This window comes from Petaurus breviceps, unplaced genomic scaffold, assembly GCF_028583685.1.
Source record: "Petaurus breviceps papuanus isolate PSGF00001 unplaced genomic scaffold, PetGlider_PUasm1.0 187, whole genome shotgun sequence".
NCBI lineage: Eukaryota > Metazoa > Chordata > Mammalia > Diprotodontia > Petauridae > Petaurus > Petaurus breviceps.
Window position 1 is genome coordinate 8,366,386 of NW_027185799.1, and position 16,395 is coordinate 8,382,780.

Consider the following 16,395-nt stretch of genomic DNA (forward strand, 5'->3'; position numbering starts at 1 on the left):
TTGGGGCTATTTTGCTGTCTGCAGCAGGATGTCTGCTGCAGAATGTTTGGGGAGTGGTCATTACAGCACAATTTCTTCAGGTCCTTGTAGAGATTTTGTTACCCCACCCCCACACCCCTATTACCTGACTTAATCAGTTCCCTTTCTTTTACATTGGTGTCCTACCTTGGTATATTGAGCATATTTCAGAAAAATGATGTGCAAAAATCAGAATGTATATGGTAAATTATTTTTAAAATTAATTTTCCTAAGAATGTCATGAATGCATTCAAATGGAAAATAAATCAGGTCCATATTAGCCTGATTTTTTTCTAAAGAAAATCACATTTAAAAATCCCAACATTCATTGCAAGAAAGATTTTTCCATTGGACATTTATAGGTGGAAAAGGCAACAAGGGGAAATGTTATTCTGGACCCTATTTGGACCACCAAAGAGGACTTGGTTGTTGAAGTGGAAATAACAGGAAACTTAGGGGCAAGAGCCTCTTCCATCATAGAGCTCACAATAGGGGTTAGCAGCTAAGCATAGTCTGACAAATAATAGGAGAGCAGATTTCATGGGGTATATGGAAAGGTTGGGCTTGGTCTAAAAGCATAATCATGTACAGAGGGGTCAGTCTAAGGGATAGGAGGTTGTTAAAAATGAAATCCTGAAAAACAAAAATGATTCAATGGGGGAGGAACACCTGGAAAGAGGAGCTATTTAAAGAGATAGATGTGGCTGCACAGGGAACTCATCATGCAGCTCAGTTTTTACAAAGAAATTCATAGAAAATGAAAGCAAGTTTATATAATGGAGGATGAATTTAAAAGAGTAGTACTAAAGTCCCAATGAACTGAGGTTGTGGTTAATGCTGAAACAACAAAAAAGGGTGTCTGTGTTTTAAAACTATGTTGGGGTCAGAAGGAAGACCAAAAAAGAGATAGGATATGCTAGGTGGGATGAATGAGATGAAGATAACAGATGAAAGTGGGAAAGCTGAACTATTCAATTCTTCTCTTGCTTCTCTTTTCTCTTCTAGGGAAAGTGATCATCAGACTGGGAAGGGCAGAACAAGGATTGTTGGCAGAGAGTTAGAAACCCAAGGTCAATGAGCATATGGTCAGACAGCATCTAGATGCCTTCAGTAAATTCAGATGACTAGGTTCAGATGAATCACATGCTAAGATATTGAATGAAATGGTGCCCGCAGACCTATTTTCTATAATCTTGGAAAGATCATGGAGAATATAAGGGATGATAAAGAATAGAAAAGGGCAAATATTGTCCTTTTTTTTTTAAGGTAGAAGGTGTAGTAGGCAAACCATGGACCAGCTTGACTTCAATCCCTGGAAAATTTCTAGAACACATTATACATTTAATATATACATATATTAAATAATAAGAGATAATTTGTGAGCACTTAGAATAAGAAAAATTAATCACTTAAAAGTGAGTATGACTTCATAAGGAACAGGACATGCCATAGTAACCTCACTTTTTTAAACAGGACAACTAGGATGGTATATCAGGGGAATATTAATGACATGGTATGCTTAGATTCCAACTAAGTAACAGTTTTTCATTCTATTCTCAAGGGGGGAAAATGGAGAAATCTGGATCTGATGATCATATAGTTAAGTGGAGTTGGATATGGTTGAATGATTAGACTTAAAGAGAAGTCATTAATAGCTTTATGCCAGCTTCGGGTGAAGTCTCTAGTGGAGTGCCCCAGGTATCTGTCCTTGGCTCTCTTACTGTTGTTCAACATTTTAATCAATGAATTAAATAAAATCACGGGGTGGGGGTAAGGGGGGGTGATACTGTTGTATAACCCTAAATCACTTAACTAGCACAAGTAGATAGGTAGATCAGTGGATAGAGCACTGGACCTAGAGTCAGGAAGACTGAGTTCAAATCCAGTCTCCGACACTTAGTAGCTACGTGACCCTAGGCAAGTCACATCAACTCTGTTTGCCTTAAACCACTGGAGAGGGAAATGGTAAACCACTTCAGCATTTTTGCCAAGAAAACCATGCTGTGTTCCACAGGATCATGGAGAATCAGATACAACTGAACAACAACAAGAACAAATCACTTAACCTCTGTTTGCCTCAGTTTCCTTACCTATAAAATGGGGATAAATAATGACATCTACTGTCATTGTGAGGAGCAAATGAGATAATATTTATAAAGTGCCTGGCACAGAGCAAGTACAATATAAATGCTTATTCCTTTCTCCTTTCCCATGAGCTAATGTATACTATTGGATATTTGGATATTTGCCTTACCTGCTAAGTTAGTTATGAGCTCCATCTGTGCAGGAACCTTGTCTTAATTATTTTTCTATATCCCCCAGTATCTAACACAATGATATGCAAATGGTTGACTCTTAATAAATGGGTGTTGAATGACTGGATAGAGTGATTTTGGTTCCTGTGGATTGGACACCTTGCAATTATCTAGCAAAGTTTGGTGAGAGTACAACATCAATTCAATGTCATTGCAGACTGGCTCATTCAAGGACCTTGTCTTTCCACGAAAACAACCCACCTCATGAGTTAGCAGCTCTGTTCCCATATATAGAAAGGCCTTTTGGAAGATAACATGTCTACAAGATATTTTTACTTAGTTGACTGAATTTGACTATTAATGTCATCCTTCTGTTATCTCCTAAAATCTGGTTGCCCCCAATAGATTTGTGAAACCCTTCTATCAACTATTTCTATCAAGGGTTTTGCTCTCAACAGTCATTTCTATGCCCTTGACCATTGGCATCGACCCAGTACTAGAATTTCAGAGGCTTTGTGCTTTGAGGCTGGTTCCCGGAACCTACCTCAACCACAGTGTAAATCCACAATGCACTCCAACTTACTAAGATTTCTAAAGCCACTTTAGATGAAGGAAATGGCCTTTTGGAGGGGGTGGGAGTATCAAGAAGGTTCTTTTTTCTAAGTTTCAGTATCCAATATTTGGAGGGAGAGGGAGTGGATTGAATGACCTCTTCAGGTCCTTCCAGCTCTTTGATTCTGTCATTCTAAGCCTGTTTATTTGTTCTTTAAAAAGTCACAGGGATCCTCTTACTTCTGGTTGTATCTTTTGCATCTTAATAATGCCTAATTGTTTGAACTTGCACTGGGACTTTTAAATGGCATCTTATTGATGAGGGTGTGAAATGTTGCCAGGTACATTCCCCTCCTCTTTGCCTCATTCTACATCCCCAAGTTTCTTCCCTTTTTTTTTTCTTTCCTTCGGCTGCCAAGCGCTCTCCAGATGGTCTCAATATCACATTCACTGAAGGTCTTTCATTTTCCTGGTCTGTTCTTGGCTTGGTGCTTCCGTCTGAGCTACAGCCTCTGTAATTATATTTGGCCTGTTATCTCATTTCCTTTTCTCTTGCTATGTTAAACTGCACGAGTTGCTCCTCAGACCGGAAACTATCGTCCAAGTCACAAAATCACCACAGAGAAGAGTGGAACAGAAGAAGCCAAGACAGAAAAGTTGAGGTGGCTTTTTCAAGCCTTTTGTCTACTGTTGGCTGGGGCTTCTGGTTTGGGTTTGAGTCCCACCCTGTGATCTTGACTCTAAACCGGGGGTTTTTCATCTAGGGACCTCTTGGGGCTTTGTGGAGAGATTTCAAGAAGTCTGACAATATCTGTGGATAGGAAAAAAAAAGTCAACACATCTTTATTCCATCTAATTGACTTCTTCTGTGATCCTATACATTTTATTTTATGAGTTTAAAGACATTATTCAGAAAAAGGGCCCAACAGACTGAGAAAGGGGACCATGACACCAAGAAGGTTAAGAACTATCCTAGGAGCAAGAGCAGAAAGAAACTTACTTAGAGGAAATGCTTAGTGTATAACCTGGATGTAAAAGGCAGCAATGTATGAAGTTCCCTCTGACCAATGGCAAAGACTACTATCTGTTCTTGACTGCTGACTGCATAAAGCACTCAGTCTTAGATGGTCTGGACCTATATTGTCAGAATTTGCTTGGGGTTTTGTTCAGCTACAAGTCTCAAATATGTTAAGTACATAATAATAATAACAATAATAGTAATAGATATTGCTAGCATTTATAGAATTCTTTATGACTTACCTAGCACTTTACATGTATTATCTCATTTGATCACTTATCTTGGGGAAAATGAGTCTTAGGGGAAAAGGGAAGGTGAGTAGAAAGTAGTGAAATTACAATTTAGATGTAGACTCACACCATAAATTTTTTGTTTTTACTCTTGACAGGATAGAGTGGGGTGGGGAGGAAGAGGAGGAGGGGAAAGTAGGAAGAGGGAACACACTCAGCTGACATGCCTTTCAGTGCCAATGATTACGCTGACTAGAAGCTAGAAGGTACATGACTCTCTCCTCTCTTTTCCTGAGCCACTCCATCCAAGCCCTGAGGGTTTCATAAGTTCTAGAGTTGGAAGCAGTTTTAGAAGTCACTTGTCTAGCCTTCTTATTGAAAACATTTTATTGATATTTTGTGTTTTCAACCCAGAGAGCTGTTCCTTATAACAAAGAACAAAAAAGAGAGAGGAAAAGAAAAAAAAATCCAGTTGAGAAACACTTGGGATCACAGATTTAGAAAGGAAGAGACCATATAGAACATCGAGTCTAACCTCCTCATCTTACACACACAAAGGTTAAGTGACCTGTCTAGGGTTCCATAGTCTCGTCGCTCTCCAATCCATCCCTCAAGCCTCTCTGTCCTCCACACCATACTCCACTTGGCTGCCAAACTTATCTTCCTAAAGGCAGGTTTCACCATGTATCACTCTCCTATGCAGTAAACTCCAGGGCCTCTTTATCGCCTCCAGGCTTTGGCTTTTTAAGGCCTTTATAGTCTGGTTTCTTCCCACCTTCCCTGTCTTCTTGCTCCCCTCGGCAATCCAGTGATGCTGCTCTTGCTGTTTCTTTCAGAGGGCACTACAGCTCCTAATGCCACATTTTCACTGACCTTCCCCTATAATTGGAATGCTTTTCTTTGTCATTTCCACTTTCTGGCTTCCTTGACATCCCTGAAGTCATAGCTGAAGTCCCACCTTTTGCAAAAAGCCTTTCCCAGTCCTCCTTAATCTTAGTGCCTTCCCTCTGAGACCACCCCCAATTTATCATGTATGTATCTTGTCTGTACACTTTGTCCTCCTCATTAGATGATGAGGTCTTGGAGAGTAGAAATTGTTTTTCATCTGATCAGACTAAAACTAGTCACAGTGTCTACACATGCTTCACAGTCTCTCAAAGGCACTTCTATTAAATGTCATCACAACTCACCCAGAAACAGGTTCCCATACATTTCCTTATTGGAAGATACCACCAGGAACTCTTGGTATATGTTCCAACCTGTTACAAATATATTTCAAACCTAGTCTCTCTCCTGAACTCTAATCTTTCATAGCCAACTACATGCTGGGTATCTTCAGCTAGAGAAGTATCTTATCTAGGTAAAGACATCTAGTTGGGAAGACCCAAATTCAAATCTAGACTCAGACACTTGGCAAGTCATTTAACCAATGTCATATACCTTCTAGTTTCTAGTCAATTTCTTCAACTGTAAACAAGGTTAGTAATAGCACCTATTTTCCAGGGTTGTTGTGAGGGTCAAATAAAATAATATTTGTAAATAATTTCACATAATAGGTACTTAATAAATACTTGATTCTTCCCCCACCTTTCTCAGCAGAAAAATAATGTTAATCATTCCATCTACTGAAATGTAATAAACTCCTTTAGATTTCAAGCTCCATGAGGACAGGATGGTATCTTATCTAAACTTTAATGTTCAACCCAATGCCCTACATGTGTAGGTACTCAATAAATGTTTGCTTAATTTATGTATCATATTAATGTGACCACTTTCCCTGATGATCTCAGAATACTTATGATGTTCCTAAATTTATTTTTACAAGTTATCTATGAGGGAGATAGGATTTAGATATTGCTATCCATGTCGTCTTGTTGAGTCATTTCAGTTGAGTCTGATTCTTTGTGACCACATTTGGAGTTTTCTTGGCAAAGATACTGGAGTGGTTTGTCATTTCTTTCTCCAGCTCAGTTTATAGATGAGGAACTGAGGCAAATAGGGTTAAGTGACTTGTCCAGGGTCATAGAGTTAATAAGTATCTGAGGCCAGATTTGAACTCAGGGATATGAGTCTTCCTGATTCCAAACCCAGTGCTCTATCCACTGGGCCACCTAGCTGCCCACTCCCCATTTTACAAAGAGAGAAATTGAAATCGAAAGCCCATGACTTGACTGAGGTCATTGCACTCTCAGTCATAGAGCCCAAGTATTTTGATTCCAAAATGAGAAGTGTGAAAGGATTAGAAACACTTGAAAAACAAAGGCATAGCTGGTATGTATAGAGTGCTTTAAGGTTTGCAAAATGCTTTATGTACATAATTATTATCTTTTGATCTTCCTAAAAAGCCTTCCAGGTAGGTATGATTGGCAGGTATTATTATCTCTATTTTACACATAAGGAAACCGAGGGTGAAAGAGGTTAGGTAACTTGTTCATGGTCACAGAGCTACTAGGATTCAGATTCCAATTCAAAGCTCTTTTTTTCTCTAAGTCTACAGTCAGTCCACAAGAGTTTATTAAGCACTCACTATGTACCAAGTGTATTCCAAACACTGGGAATACAAAAGAGGACAAAGACTCCATCCCTGCCTTAAGGAATATACATTTACAACATAGAAATAATTAAATATGGGACTTTCCCCACTACACCAGACTACCACACAGAAGGGCAAAGGCTTTTCTTTATAGTAGCTAAAAGGGATCCTTAAATTCTTCATGGCAGCCCAAACGCCTCCAATTTCTGCTATTTCTGAGACAACATGAAATAGATGGGAATGAATGGAAGATTATTCCAAACCAGAGACTTTTTGCAGACAAGAAGCATTAGCATGTGGGATGACTATTCATTTCAAAAATAAATTCAATGCCAGTCTCTAACTCTGGATGTTCCCCCAGGGCACTCCATGCCACTATGGAATTTACAATGTACCCTGGGACTCATGGGCTAATATAACACAGAAACCAGGGGCTTGTAAGTGAAGAGAGATGCAAAGGAGCACAGAATAGCAATCCTATGGACCTGAATGCAGTGATTTGGGACACACACAGAGCAGTCATTATGTGCTGGGCAACTGCAGATTCAGCCAGAGAGAGCAGAGCCTGTTTTAACTAAGGGAGGAAAGCTGGGTCAACAAGCCAAGATAGCTTTGGCGAAGGTTGAACAGCACAGTATCAGTTTAACATCAGATTCTTCTGCTATTTGGGATCTCTCTCCAACTGGCCGAGGGAGATACTTTTGCTTGACAGCATAACAACTTTTATCTGAGGACTGCATCCTGGAGGCTCCTGGGCTGCTCACAAAAAAATGTCAAGACCAGGCAAATTAATGGCAAGGCTCACCTTGGAAGGTGGTGACTCAGCAGAAGGAAAACACAAGACCTTGTGTGTTTCTATGAGGCGAGCTGCTTTATACAAGATACCCTGAAGACAGGCCCCAGACACTGGAGGACATCCAGGCAGAGCTATCTTCAGAACAGACATTGCTTCTGGTCCTAAAAAAAGGTCAAAAAGCAGGCGCCAAAGACATGGCCAGTGGAGAGGCTATATGGGCATGTAGCAAAGATTCCAATGTGAGGTTGTGAGGAGAGAGGTCCCGCAAACTCTTCTGAAGATTCCTTGTTCTCTTTATTCTTTCTGCATATATTGAATTTTAACTATTTTTAAAGAATCAGAAATTTAGAAAGGACACCTGAGGCCATCTGGCCCAGTAGGTTAGAAAACCCCACCCAACATCTCGGACCCTCAACTGACCAGCTCCTCTCTAAAGAGATCCAATGATGGGGCCCTTGATTATCTCCCAAGGCAGCCCACTCTTCTGTTGTTCACCATTTACTGAGAGTTTTTCCTCAAATGGAACTTACATGTAAGGCATTTGTAGAGAAGGTGTAGTTAAACTCTCATGGTCTTGGCTTCCTCTTTTGTAAAACTGGAACAATCCCTGCCCTGTGTCACAGGGTAATTGATGAAGAAAGTGCTTGGTAAGCCTTAAAGCACAATAAAAAGGTGAATTATTACTCATACTCTTATTATTAGTACTCAGTGCTCAAACCGATCTGTGATTTCACTGGTTTATGAGTTCCTTGCAAAGTTGGGGCTCCCAACTCATCTATACCTGCCTACCCCTTGAAGCTCTTGCCCACATTCTCCCTGAATGTCACCACAGAGAGTCCACCCAATATGGCCAAAGCCTTCCTCACTTTCTCCCAATATCTTGAAGATACCAATGGGAGCACTCTGACTCTCTACCTGACATATTTTCTCCCTCTTGCTACATGATCAGCAATTCACTTAACCCTGTTTGCTTAATAGGTACCAAATAAAAAATAAATTTTTTTCTTGATCTCCAGAGCAAGAGTGTGAGTTATTATGTGTAAAATGAACTACCTGTAAAAGGACTTGGAGAAAGAAATGGCAAATTACATTTGGATCTTTGCCAAGAAAACTCCAAATGGGGTCAAGAAGAGTCAGACATGACTAAAAAATGACTAGACTTTTGGAGCATTCTGTACAGCAATGCCAGTAACATGTTATTATTGAAAAGGTGGGTTTGTAGTTTTGCTTGGGAAGGTTGGGGAATCAGTAAGACAGCTTTTTAATTTCTCAAAAGAAATCTAATCTGCTCTCTTCCTCTTATGCAACTATGGGCCCATTTCATTGTTTATCTGTCCCAAATAAATATACTGTTAGACAAATTCTATAGAGTATACATCCAAGTGCATGTTGAAATCTGGGCAATGGGCATTTTTCATCCACTTGATATTCATATGTGGATGGGGAAGATGAACTCTTTTGAGAGGTTAAAATCTCTTCCTGGGGTTTCTGCAATATTGTGAGGCTTGAGGCACTTAATAAGCTGTTTATATACAAACAAGAGAACCTGGAGGATCTCCCCATTCTCAGGGTAACTTTCTTTAATCTGGATTTTATGTTGGATGTCCTTGCTCATAGTGGTAGATGGACCTTTGGTGAACATATAAATTATAGTAGGCACTTAATAAATTATTATTGACTGTGTATAAATACAATTATTTTCTCTGCCTCTTTGCAAGTTCAGACCACTGTTCCTACTGTTGATTACTAGGGCCAAGCAGAATCATATAATCAAATCATATCACACAACAGCCATTTGGATCCCCTGAAAAATGTTCTTAAAGTTTAATACTCCCTGTTCTTTCAACTCATTCTCATACAATAATTAATAATAATAATAATAATAATAGCTAACATATATAGTGTTTACTGTGGACTTAGGCACTGTGCTAAGGGCTTTGTAATTGTTATCTCATTTGATCCCCATTACAACCCTGGGAGGTAAGTGTTATTATTATCCCCATTTTTACAGATGAGGAAACTGAGGCAAGCAGAAGTTAAAGGATTCATACGGGGTCACACAGCTAGTACGGATCTAAGGCCAGATTGGAACCCAGCCGACTCCAGGCCTAGCACTCCATCCCCTGTGTCACCTGGCTGTTTAGTTCATATGGCAGAGTCTCCAGGCCCATTGGCTTCCCATTCATTCTCTTCTGGATTTGGTTCCATTAATAATTTTCCTAAGAAGTGGCTTAGGAGGTGATGATAATGATGCAGATGTGGTCTGATTAGGGCATGAGAAAGTGGTTTCTCACCCTGGACACTAGGCCCCAAAGCAACCCAAATTTACATGTACCCTTCACACCATATCTTAGCTATTCTTGAGCTTTCAGGAAACTCAAACCCCTGGATTTTTTTTTTATCCTCACGTTTTCTTATGTCTCTGGCACAAGAAGCACAGACATCATCTTCTCATCTGGATTGTGTGAAAAAAAAGTGCCCTGGATGAGCTGCTCACCAGGGCCACAGTAGCACTCTGCCACATCTGTTCTCCATATGGGTTAAACAGCAGGGCCAGGCAGATGGAGTCCTGGGGGTTCTCTGCCTCCAAAAGTCACTAGGGAGGAAGGACAGTTACTCAAACTCAATTATTCTGTAGATTTAGAGAACAAAGGAGAGAAAAGACATTCAACCTTCCCCTTCCAGTGTCCTGGTGAATCTGTACTAACAGGCTCAACAATTACCCAGACAGTCTCAAACAGCGCTTGGGGGACCATGAGAGAGGGTCAGAAATAAAAAAAAAAAACAAACCAATAAATTCTTTCCTTATGTCACTGAATGCAAACCTCTCACAGTCTGTAGCTCCTTCGGAGCAGTGAGCAAGTTAATAGTCACATCTGGATGGACAGAGGCCATAGATGTAAAGATCATGTAGATCATGATGTAAAGGCAGCAATGACTAGACAAGAGTGCACTGGATCAGAGTCAGAGAACCTGGGCTCAGATCCTGGCCTTGCCACTTATAAGTGGTCTTGGACAAGTCATTTCTTCTTTCTAAGCCTTAGTTTCCTCATTTGTAAAGGGAAGGGGTTTAATGAAATGATCTTTGTAGTCCCTTATAATTTTAAATCCAAGGAAGTTACAAAATTAGGGATTGTCAATAGCCTCAGTTTCCCATGCTATGTTCTGAAATTAAATGAACAGGCCTATAGGGATGGTGGAAAATTCCTTCCATTGGACTCTCCCTCTTTCTCTTTTTCCAGAGCTTTGCTATGTGAAGACTACCCAACAATATAAATGTTTCACTAGCAGAAGATTAAATTGTGGAAAACATCATATTACCAATAGCCTGTCTCCATAAAGTTCTATTCTGATGCCATGGCAGGAATTGATTCTGGAGTGCAGGGCCTGGAGTCAAGAAGACCTGAGTTCAAATCCAGCCTCAGACACTTACGAGTTGTGTCACCTTGGGCAAGTCACTTGATGTCTGTTTGCCTCAGTTTTCTCAACTGTAAAATGGGGATAATAATGACACTTTTCCTCTCAGGACTGTTGTAAAGATCAAATGAGATAGTAATTGTAAAGCACTTAGCACAGGCTAAGGCTCAAAGGCTATGTCAGCAGAGTATAAATTCCAAAATGTTCAACCATGCTAAAAAGGACTGTAGTATACTGTAACAATAAAAAAAAAGGAGAGCCCTAGCAACAGACTGTCTGTTTTGCAAAACCCAACCTATCTAATCATGGAGAGACACATCAGTGGCAGGCTGGTCACCCAGTGATGATTTTTTTGATAGTGGGAGCCCATGAAACCAAGAATAATTTTTTTAAATGGCCCTCAGTTGAATGTGTCCCCTTCTGGTTCTGCAGTGACTGTGGCAGAGTTGTAGGAAAGGGATCAGACAATGCTAAAAGTCACAAAAACCATCAATAGCCTTTAATATTAGTATTGGTACTTAAATGTGAGATCTTTGTCCAGGGGCCATTCAGTTGATATTTTGCTGGGGGAGTTGAATCAAATCATTCTTGACATTCAACATCATTCTTGCTATAAATAGTTTACAATGACAAAACTTCTGAATGAAATTATTATGGAATTAACAAGTAGAGAAATTCTATGAGAAACTTGATAAAATCCTCCAAATTGAATCAACATATATTCTGATGCTTAGTGACTTGGATGCAAATGTGGGAAAAGAAGAGGCAGGTTTAGCCATTCTAAACTAATTGCCACAACAAATACACCAAAAGAGCCCAGAAAGCACCTTAGGTAGCAAATATGTTACTTAGTTGCCGAATGGAGAGAAATGGCTGCCAAAGGCAACAGCAGATTACAACAAAGACTCATTTGTAAAATTTTACAATGGAGAGTGATGTGTGTTTATGAACAGTATTGTCTTGAAGAAGAGTAAAGTAGTAAAGGGTAAAACCAGTTTAAAGAAAGATGGAAGATTATTCAAATGAGCAAAGTTTTCCACAGAGCATTTAAAGGTAATACTAAAAAGGGGCTCCATGTGAAAGAAAAATGGAAGAGATTTGCAGAAACCATTTTAACAAAGTGTTTTTCATCATCAAGGACAGTGGAACCACCATGTTCAGACCCTAATTCTGCAGTCCCAGAGGTGCTCTTACAGGAGGCAGAAATGACATTAAAGAGAACAAGCATAGGAAAAGTAAATGGATTGGCCCAAATGTGTGGAGAGGAGATCCATACTAAAGGCACCATAATTGTGAGGGCATTGAAGGATTAATATACAAGGTATCAGAAAGAGAAGATGCCAAAGTCATGGAAACATCTCAGACCTTTTAAATACTGAAACAGGAAAATCATTAATTCTCTATATGTTATCTATAGCTCTCCTAGCTATACAAAATTTTTACGAATCATCTCTACATGAAAGAAGGTCATATTTAATGCACTCTTTAGTAAAGAACAAGCAGGTTTTCACATGAAATACTAAGCAATCCAATCATTTCCACTTTACAATTAAATGAAAGACATAGAGAATATAAGATCCCATTATGCTTATATCAATTATGAAAAAAATAATTACACCTCAAAGGCTTATTTACAATAATCCATGTGCTAAAAGAACTCAAGAAGCCTTGGAAGATTAAAAAAAAAAAACACGATGAAATAACTTTGGTCAGTGTCCCTCTGCTAATAAACATCAAGGGAGGTATAAAATAGAGATAGGCAGGCTCACCAAAGTTATTCCACTCCTGCCACAGAGATATAATGTGAAGTGGTTGACCTATGAAGGATGAAATCCTCTGAAGGTCCCTATTACGGAGCAGAAGGGTGTGTGCATAAAGTAGGCACCTACTGTTTATTGAGTTGAAGTGAAATTAACCAAAGTCAGGCAGGGTTGGATGGGGCCTGAGATTTCTTCTCTTATCAGTCTGCCACACCCTAATGTTGATTTCTTTTCATAGAATCTCGGGTCTAGAGCGTGAAGAAATCTTTTAGGCCATCTAAGCTATTTCAGTCTTTGGAGGAGGAATGAATATGAGGGTGTGCAGGAGTGAACTTGTGCTGGCTTCTAAGAGATGATTAAATTTTCAGTGTGAGTATTTATACCTCTGAAATTGGCAAATGCTACACATCAGGGCTTGATTTATTGTTTTGTTGATTGTCTAGACTTAAGAAAGTGATGGGGAAATTTTTAATAATGCAAATTAAACTTAAAAGTATGTCAAGTACTTCTTTCCCCCTCCCAGAGAGCTATTTGTTAAACATTTACCAGAACCCTCCTGTATATATCTCAAACCCAGGTTGGTTAAGTGACTCGCCTAAGGTCTCAAAGGTCACTAAGCCTCCAAGGAGGGATTCTAACTTAGGTCTTCTAGTTTCAGAGTCTGGGCCCCTTCTGTTGTACTATGTTGCTACAATCTATGATCCCATGACTATCTTATTTTTGTCTTTGTATAACCTAGTACAGGGACTTGGATATGAGGGGTGTTTAACAAATGTTGGTTGAAATTAATAGAAAAGATTTTGTTTGATGGAAAGGAACCTAGAACAATGTCAGACAACAACATGTTCCCCAAACATCTCAGTCTCTGTGTGGCACACACATGCTTCAGACCTTTCTGCTTCCTGCCTAGAACTGAGCAGAAGGGACATCTCAGCACAAAACTTGAGAAACCTCCAGGAGGTAGATGGGTTAGGGAGGAGCCCAGTATCTAGTTAAAAGCAAAAAGGAAAGCTCCCAGCTAAACCTTACTTAGAGAGTGTTTCTGTCTTTGTATTTACTCTCCCTTCATCCCAAATCATCCCACACCAGGAAATGTATCCATTTTTGAAATTACATCCCCATTACAGGTTATTTATATAGTATAGACCAAAGTGTCCATAATGCTTATCCTTACGATGTACTACTTCTTATTTCTTACTACTCTGTACTTAAAAGTTACCACCTATTTCCTGGGTTTGGGGCCAATTTATCATCCATTTTTTAATAGCTCACCTAACTTTGATGCTTTTAGATTTGGTCAGACAATTTTCCTGGGTGGCATTAGGAAAATACTGTACCTGGTAACTCCCTGAACCCTTGATATGTTAGAATATCTTTGATCTATGTACCCCTACTGACAGGTCCCTAAACCCAGAAAACACACACACACACACACACACACACACACACACAAACAATTCTCGCACATTTATTTCTTCCCAGTTTTAGGTGGGATCCCCTGGGTCTTCATCTTCTCAATAAATAAAATTAAATTTTTTTCCATTTCTTGGAAATGGAAATTCTGATAAGTTTCCTTGATCCACCAAAGCTTCTTTCGTGGCAGAATCAGAAATGGATTTTGAATTACCCACCTTCTAGTACTCAAGCAGGATCCTTCTCCTTTTAGCTATGCAAAAATATCCTTTGGAAGATATCCTGTTATTTTCTCCCATTTTCTTTTTCGTATTTAGATGCAACTTATCTTAGCCCTTTTACTTTGCTAATCCTCCACTCTTCTGATCACTTCATTATTCTACCTCATAGAAAACCTTTTTTCAGTATTTCCTTTTCAACTTCTCAAAATAAATCCTTACTTGTTTCTCCCTGGCCCCACCCATTTCCACATTAGTAATATCTTTCCTTCCTTCCTTCCTTCCTTCCTTCCTTCCTTCCTTCCTTCCTTCCTTCCTTCCTTCCTTCCTTCCTTCCTTCCTTCCTTTCTTCCTCCCTTCCTTCCTCCCTTCCTTCCTTCTTTCCTTCCTTCTTTCCTTCTTTCCTTCATTCCTTCCTCCCTCCCTTCCTTTTCTTCCTTTCTCCCTCCACCCCTCCCTCCATTCCTTCTTTTCTTTCTTCCCTCTTTTCCTTCTTTCCTTCCTTTTTTCCCTCTTTCCTTCCTTCTCTTCCTCCTTTCCCTCCTTCCATAAACATTTATTTAAAAATATATATATATATATATATTTATCTACATAAACACACACACACTCATGCACATGGCTATCCCAGCAGTAGATAGAGAAACAAAGAAACATATACTCAAAGGGGCTACAGTGTAAAGGGTTGTGGGAAGGGATTAAGCACAGCAATAACTGTTCTAAAAGAGAGAGTTTTAACTCTGTTTATTGAGAAGAAGAACACCCGGGAAGCCCATCTTAAATTGGCAAGGAATAAATGTGTAAGAATTGTTTGTCCATATTGTCTGTTGACCTGCAGGCAAAGGAGAAGTCTAGGCAAAGTGATATGAGAAATCTGAGGCAGGAGAAATTTTTACCTGAGAAGAGGAGAGTGGTGGGTGAGGGATTATATCATAGATGGATTAAGGATAACCAGGTCAGTTAGTTGGAGTCTTAAGAAGGCAGAGAGAGGTTTCAACAGATAAAGACAGGGGGAAGAGGTAGAATCCATGCTAGACACAGGACATGGCCCCAGTAAAGACACAGAAACAAGAGTTACACAGTGAAACCCAGGGTCTGGGTTGAGGTTCAGAGAGTAGCCAGTCTGTGGAGCATAAAGTTCATAAAGGAAGATACCTTGGGATAACATATAAAGCTAGACTCTGATGGAAAGGAAGAAAGAAAACTATTTATAGAACTCCTCCCATGTGCCAGGAACCCTGTGCTTAGCACAAATATTATCTCATTTGATCCTCACGACAATACTATAAAGCAGGTGTGATTCATATCCCCATTGTGCAGTTAAGGAAACTGAGGAAGGTATCAGTTAAGTGACTTGCCCAAGGTCACCCAGTTAGTGTGTCTGAGGCTGAGTCTGAATTCAGGTTTTCTTAACTCCAGGCTCACTGTGCCAACTAGTTATCTCTAGGCAGCTTTGAATATAAGGATCAAGATTTTATACTTTTATTAGAGATAGTCAATAGAGAGACATTGAAGATTCTTGGGTTGAGGAATGACATAAAATCACAGAATATCAGGCAGTAGGAACTGGAGAGATCATCTGTCTCAACTCAATAATTTTCAGTGTCTCCCTATTGCCTCTAGGAACAAATACAAATACCGCTTACCCTTCAAAGCCCTTTATAACCTGACCCCCTTCTACCTTTATGGTTGTCTAACCCATTACTGTCTGACATATTTTCTTCAACACAGTGATACTGCCTCCTAGCTGTTTCGCTAACAAGATGCTCCATCTCTTGACTTTAGGAATTCTCCCTGGCTGTGCCCCATGCCTGGAATGCTTTTTTCTCCTCTGCATCAACTATGGACCTTTCTGGTTTCCTTTAACTGAAATCCTACCTCCGACAGGAAGCCTTCTCCAAACCCTTTAATTCTGGTGCCTTCTCTCTGTTAATTATTTTCTATTTATCCTGTATAGAGCTTGCTTTGTAGATTTTTGTTTTCCTGTTGTCTCCCCATTAGATTACAAACTCGAGGAGGGCAGGGACTATCTTTTGCCTCTTTTTGTAATAAATGTTAATCATTGATCGATTAACATATAATTTACCCAGAAGTGATCATTCAACACATACTTAAAGACCTCCAATGGGTCAGAATAATGTACAGTGTAACACACTACCTTCTGATGCAGTAATTCAACTTTTAA